Source organism: Colias philodice, chromosome 9 (genome assembly GCF_061535455.1).
Source record: "Colias philodice isolate Cphi_HAF_F1 chromosome 9, ilColPhil1 Martin Lab GWU primary, whole genome shotgun sequence".
Taxonomy (NCBI): domain Eukaryota; kingdom Metazoa; phylum Arthropoda; class Insecta; order Lepidoptera; family Pieridae; genus Colias; species Colias philodice.
The window spans coordinates 1,975,001-1,982,500 of NC_143094.1; the positions used below are offsets into that span (position 1 = coordinate 1,975,001).

At 39.0% G+C, this 7,500-nt stretch overlaps 1 non-coding gene across 1 annotated transcript; it reads left to right on the top strand.

Moving 5' to 3' along the window:
* Positions 1-5,486: 5,486 nt before the first annotated feature.
* Positions 5,487-7,391, top strand: LOC149485649 (small subunit ribosomal RNA). The gene has a single exon (XR_016316117.1). It is a non-coding gene; the product is annotated as a small subunit ribosomal RNA (ribosomal RNA).
* Positions 7,392-7,500: the final 109 nt, after the last annotated feature.

A 7,500-nucleotide genomic window follows, 5' to 3' on the forward strand; every position in this document is an offset into this window, starting at 1 on the left:
AAAACTTTCGTTTTACTTACCGTTTCGTTTACATAATAGACGTTAAAAATTCATTTTATAATATTTGTAAAACATGTTTACCGACGTGGCTGAATGCAAACCACGCCTTAGCCTATAAAATAGTAAAGTATCGACACGATCCATCATACGAGCAATCACTAAGACGAACTGTCATAGGGATCATCTTAGGCCGCGCCGGGTATAAGCACAAACCTAACTACATAATATTAAATCGTCACACACATTTACTTTTTACGACAAATAATGGTTTATTTTCGATGCGATTTTAGCCAATACAGCATTAATCCTTAACCAATTATTTATTCCTACTTTTACCCCTATATCAAATAAATGGATGAACCGATTTTGATAAAATTTGACTATTTGTTTCTGACAGGTCGTCTATTTTCATTTGATATATCACTCGGGTATAACAGACAACATTCTTTTATATTCATTCCCACTTTTACCCATATATACAGGGTTACAGGTTAAGACGACCTATTTTTCGTTTTCCGGGCATTTTCCCACGCTTTTTTCGGACATTTTCACGCATTTTCCGGATATTTTCCAGGCATTACCCAGGCATATTCCAGGGATTTTCCAGGCATTTTCCCGCCTTTTCCGGACATTTCCACGCATTTTCCGCATTTTCCGCCGATAGGTTAGGTTAGGTTAGGTTAGGTTAGGAAAATTTTTCTAAGTCCGGAAAATTTCCATACGCCAGGAAAATTTCTATACGTCAGCAAAAATTTCTATAAGTTTATTTTCTCAGTCCGGAAAATTTCCATACGCCAGGAAAATTTCTATACGTCATGAAAATTTATATAAGCCAGGAAAATTTCTATACGTCAGGAAAAATTTCTATAAGGTGGAAAAGGATAGGTTAGGTTAGGTTAGGTTAGGTTGGGTTAGGTAAGGTTAGGAAAATTTTTCTAAGTCCGGAAAATTTCCATACGCCAGGAAAATTGCTATACGTCAGGAAAAATTTCTATAAGGTGGAAAAGGATAGGTTAGGTTAGGTTAGGAAAATTTTTCTAAGTCCGGAAAATTTCCATACGCCAGGAAAATTTCTATACGTCAGGAAAAATTTCTATAAGGTGGAAAAGGATAGGTTAGGTTAGGTTAGGTTAGGTTAGGAATATTTTTCTAAGTCCGGAAAATTTCCATACGCCAGGAAATTTCTATACGTCAGGAAAATTTATATAAGCCAGGAAAATTTATATAAGCCAGGAAAATTTCTATAAGCCAGGAAAATTTCTATACGTCAGGAAAAATTTCTATAAGATGGAAAAGGATAGGTTAGGTTAGGTTAAGTTAGGTTAGGTTAGGTTAGGTTAGGAAAATTTTTCTAAGTCCGGAAAATTTCCATACGCCAGGAAAATTTCTATACGTCAGGAAAATTTATATAAGCCAGGAAAATTTCTATACGTCAGGAAAAATTTCTATAAGGTGGAAAAGGATAGGTTAGGTTAGGTTAGGTTAGGTTAGGTTAGGTTAGGAATATTTTTCTAAGTCCGGAAAATTTCCATACGCCAGGAAATTTCTATACGTCAGGAAAATTTATATAAGCCAGGAAAATTTATATAAGCCAGGAAAATTTCTATACGTCAGGAAAAATTTCTATAAGATGGAAAAGGATAGGTTAGGTTAGGTTAAGTTAGGTTAGGTTAGGTTAGGTTAGGAAAATTTTTCTAAGTCCGGAAAATTTCCATACGCCAGGAAAATTTCTATACGTCAGGAAAATTTATATAAGCCAGGAAAATTTCTATACGTCAGGAAAAATTTCTATAAGGTGGAAAAGGATAGGTTAGGTTAGGTTAGGTTAGGTTAGGTTAGGTTAGGTTAGGTTAGGTTGTGAAAATTTTTCTAAGTCCGGAAAATTTCCATACGCCAGGAAATTTCTATACGTCAGGAAAATTTATATAAGCCAGGAAAATTTATATAAGCCAGGAAAATTTCTATACGTCAGGAAAAATTTCTATAAGATGGAAAAGGATAGGTTAGGTTAGGTTAGGTTAGGCTAACCTAACCTAACCTTACCTAACCTAACCTAACCTAACCTAACCTAACCTAACCTAACCTAACCTTACCTAAACACAAACCTAAATATTAAATCGTCACACATAAACCTAACTATTATTACATTGAGGTTCAAATTTATGTCTATCAAAAATTAACGCCCTCTTTTGTTGTTGTCGTTGTGTTGATTCAGCTTCTTATAGCTTTTTGTGTATCAGTTTGTTTGTTTGTTTGAACGCGCTAATCTCGGGAACTACTGGTCCAATTTGAAAAATTCTTTCGGTGTTAGATAGCCCATTTATCGAGGAAGGCTATATCCATACTAATATTATAAATGCGAAAGTAACTCTGTCTGTCTGTCTGTTACTCAATCACGCCTTAACTACTGAACCAATTTGCATGAAATTTGGTATAGAGATATTCTGATACCCGAGAAAGGACATAGGATAGGTTTTATCCCGGAAATCCTACGGGAACGGGTTTTTCTTTGAAAACGCGGGCGAAGCCGCGGGCGGAAAGCTAGTAGGCTATATATCATCACGCTAAGACCAACAGGAGCAGAGCAATGCGGGTGAAATCGCGGGGAACAGCTAGTTTATAATAATCCTCTAGGCTCTACATTCTATCATAACAAATATTTTGATTTCTATGAATAATTGTGATAAAATATTTTAGTTAATAGACGACACAAATTGTGAACATGTAATCATTACCATTACCTTTATATTAGCAGCAAGGAATTTTCTCCTAAGCCGTTCAATTTTGACCAGCCTTGGTAACTCCTTCGGAAGCACTATGCTTAGAAACTGCAACTTTGGTACAAACGTCTAGAACGGGAATTGCTGGGGAAAAAACATTTTCATTCTAATAACGTCATGAGTAATTTTAATAAATAAATCTGTTTATTTATCTTTAAAATAAGCAATGTTAAATAAGTAGGTAAGAGAATTTATTACGTTCATATATTTAATAGAAACTATTAATTTATTTTTATTATTTAATTATACACACGTAATAAACACACACACACACACACACACATGCATGCAATCTTTTTTGTTGAAATTGTAAAATTACTTAAGTTGAAAAAGGCAACCAATCTACTAAAATTGTGAGGGGATTCTAAAGCCTGTAACACAGTTTTGAACTAACACAGGCTTTAATTTACCCAAATTTTAACTTTAATTTAAGTACCCATATTTAAACTATTATTTTAAAACTTTTTCAATAAAGAATTTTTCTATTTCTATTTCTATTTAATGTAAGGTAATATTTAATGTTAGATACGAACGAGAGTTACCGCTCTATCGAGACTAATAATAATAATTGATACAACTCCTTCATATTATAATTAAGTTAAAAGTTTTTCCTTTTAATTGCGGCGAGCTTTAGAAGTTGGATCCTACTATTTTTATTAATTATTACAGGATTATTAAATACGGCCGTCTTAAAATAATGAAAATTAATTTTACGTTAAAGATTGAACTACCTTTTATAAAAGTTAAATATAAGAAATACTTAGTTTTTTGCTCGATTACGATCAAACTTTAAAGGTAAAAGGTTATTTACTATGCAAAGACGGAATAAATAAAAGGTAAAAACGGTAAACAAAGCACACTAACAACTAAAGAACAGTAATAATATAAATAAATACAACATATTACAATGCTCTCATCTTCTCTATATGTAGTCCATCTTCCTGTGGTGGTGGTGCAGCTAAGCAGTTTGGGCTTCTGCGGCTTCGGCAGTGAAACCAACATTGGCGCTAGTTTATCTGTTTTTGCCTGTAAATCAATTTTAATGATGAATGATATAATTGGAGTGCATGTGAATCTACTGTATTCTGTCACATATCACTTAACTAGCTGCGCTTCGTAATAATAATAATTCCTCGATAAATGGGCTATCTAACACCGAAATAATAATTGAAAGATTGAATAGGCTCGTAAATATTATGTACCGCTAGTAATTAATATAAATATAAAAGTACCTGTAACATAAGCTTCACGCGTTTTTTTGCATACACTTCTTTAGAAGGATCCTCTTTCATCATGTTCGAAACCAATTCCGAATAATATCCACGCTTCGGAATCGAATCTCTCTCCGTATTGTCATGAACCAGATCATGGTATTTGATTATTTTCTTCTTAATGAATGTTACACTCATTTTAACCTATTTATTGAATAAAATATTAATTAATATATTAATAACATTTTTGTTAGGAAAACGGCTACATACATTTTATACATGAAATTTATACCAAAAAATATGTTATGATATTTACGCAAGTTGTTGTTGTTGTTTATAATTTATTTAATATGGACCACGAAATTTATAATCATGAATTATTTTTGACGACTGCACGCCGTAACTGCACGCGTGCAAAGTTTTTTGACTTGACCTTGAAAACACGAGGCGCGTCAGTCGCTCGCGGCGTATGTATGTATGTATGTATGTATGTATGTATGTATGTATGTACATATGCCGTGCGTGATACGTGAAAAATTAAACAAGCAGAAACTTCTTTGACGGGATGCGAGACAATCGGTGCGCGAGGCTAGCGAAGACGGGGGGCGATGCGCGTGCGCAGCGAGAGATTGTGTACGTATGTGTATGTATCATTATTTCGTCGCTGTTGTACCGCGTCGCCCGTGTGCTCTGCGCTCTCCTCGTTGCCGCAGTTCGCGTGTCGGTGTGGCGTTGATGTGGGGTTGGTGTTTGGTGGTGAGTCTGACAGAGTTGTAGAGTAGTGTGTTAGATCTATAAAATAATAAAAGACCAAAGATGATATTGTAAAAGCGTTGTGCAAACGGCGCGATACAGTTTTTAATCTTTAGTATTTTATGGTTAGTAGATAGTGTAGTAGTAGTAGCTGTAGTAACATTGCGTCTGCCGACGGTTTGATAGATTGTCAGTTTCGTAGATTGTATTTTATATGTGTAGTGTAATAAATATTACGCATCTTGATACACTCTCGGAGCGCAGACCGTGAAAAATATACTACGACTATTGAACGGCAGTATGAAAATTTTTAATGCTCACATCGCACACGTTTGTGATGTACCAATGGGCTTTTATCAGATGTTTATACGTGTGTGTGTGTGAAACACGTATATTCCAAAACTTGGTCGCAATTTTCGATCCTTCCACTCTCCGTGCGTAGATTGATCGTTTGCGTCATAAAAGTTGACCGATATTAAAATTTTTCCTTCGCTTGATGCGAATGGGAATTGTTAAGGGGTGTCTCGTTAAGATGATACTTTCAACGATTAAACTGGACTGTGTTCAGATTTATCCACGCTTGCGCGCGCGCGCGTGTGTGAATAGTGTGCGTGTGACGGTCGCCGCCGTTGCATATCATGCTATTTAAACACGCCGCGCGCATATTATGTATATAGAGAAGCAAACGTCGCGGCGGCATCGTCGTGTTACGTTTGAGGCTCTAGCGGAAGCTTTAGTTAGCTCCCTGGTTGATCCTGCCAGTAGTTATATGCTTGTCTCAAAGATTAAGCCATGCATGTCTCAGTGCAAGCCGTATTAAGGCGATACCGCGAATGGCTCAATATATCAGTTTTGGTTCCTTAGATCTTACTCAGTTACTTGGATAACTGTGGTAATTCTAGAGCTAATACATGCAATCAGAACTCTGACCAGTGATGGAATGAGTGCTTTTATTAGATCAAAACCAATCGACGGAGGGCCTGGCGTCTGAAGTCGTTAATTTTGATGAATCTGGATAACTTTTGCCGATCGCATGGTCCAGTACCGGCGACGCATCTTTCAAATGTCTGCCTTATCAACTTTCGATGGTAGTTTCTGCGACTACCATGGTTGTCACGGGTAACGGGGAATCAGGGTTCGATTCCGGAGAGGGAGCCTGAGAAACGGCTACCACATCCAAGGAAGGCAGCAGGCGCGCAAATTACCCACTCCCGGCACGGGGAGGTAGTGACGAAAAATAACGATACGGGACTCTTACGAGGCCTCGTAATCGGAATGAGTACACTTTAAATATTTTAACGAGGAACAATTGGAGGGCAAGTCTGGTGCCAGCAGCCGCGGTAATTCCAGCTCCAATAGCGTATACTAAAATTGTTGCGGTTAAAAAGCTCGTAGTTGCATTTGTGCGCCGCGCTGTCGGTGCACCGCATCCGCGGTGATACTGACACGTTTGCGGAGCATATCGTCGGTGAGCCGGTCGTTAAAAGCCGGTTCAATATCAAAATCCTATCGCGGTGCTCTTCAGTGAGTGTCGAGGTGGGCCGACAATTTTACTTTGAACAAATTAGAGTGCTCAAAGCGGGCTCAAAATGCCGCTTGAATATTTCGTGCATGGAATAATAGAATATGATCTCGGTTCTATTTTGTTGGTTTTCAGAACTCCGAGGTAATGATTAATAGGGATAACTGGGGGCATTCGTATTGCGACGTTAGAGGTGAAATTCTTGGATCGTCGCAAGACGAACATCAGCGAAAGCATTTGCCAAAGGTGTTTTCATCAATCAAGAACGAAAGTTAGAGGTTCGAAGGCGATTAGATACCGCCCTAGTTCTAACCGTAAATATGTCATCTAGCGATCCGCCGACGTTACTACAATGGCTCGGCGGGCAGCTTCCGGGAAACCAAAGATTTTGGACTCCGGGGGGAGTATGGTTGCAAAGCTGAAACTTAAAGGAATTGACGGAAGGGCACCACCAGGAGTGGAGCCTGCGGCTTAATTTGACTCAACACGGGAAATCTCACCAGGCCCGGACACCGGAAGGATTGACAGATTAATAGCTCTTTCTTGATTCGGTGGGTGGTGGTGCATGGCCGTTCTTAGTTGGTGGAGCGATTTGTCTGGTTAATTCCGGTAACGAACGAGACTCTAGCCTGCTAAATAGGCGTCGTCATTTAGGTGTGCGCGGCTCTCGGGTCGCGCAACTCACTGGCGGCGTATTAAAATTCTTCTTAGAGGGACCGGCGGCTTTGAGCCGCACGAGATTGAGCAATAACAGGTCTGTGATGCCCTTAGATGTCCTGGGCCGCACGCGCGCTACACTGAAGGAATCAACATGTTCTCCCTGGCCTAGAGGCCCGGGCAACCCGTTGAAACTCCTTCGTGCTGGGGATTGGGGTTTGCAATTATCCCCCATAAACGAGGAATTCCTAGTAAGCGCGAGTCATAAGCTCGCGTTGATTACGTCCCTGCCCTTTGTACACACCGCCCGTCGCTACTACCGATTGAATGATTTAGTGAGGTCTTCGGACCGACACGCGGTGGCTTCACGGCCGTCGGCGTTGCTGGGAAGTTGACCAAACTTGATCATTTAGAGGAAGTAAAAGTCGTAACAAGGTTTCCGTAGGGGAACCTGCGGAAGGATCATTAACGTAACGACGCACTGCGCACTCTCGCACTACTCGCATACGCGCCTCGTGTGTGTTTGTGTATAGTACGAACAAGTGTCGTGGGACGCGTGAATGTGACTGCATCCGTT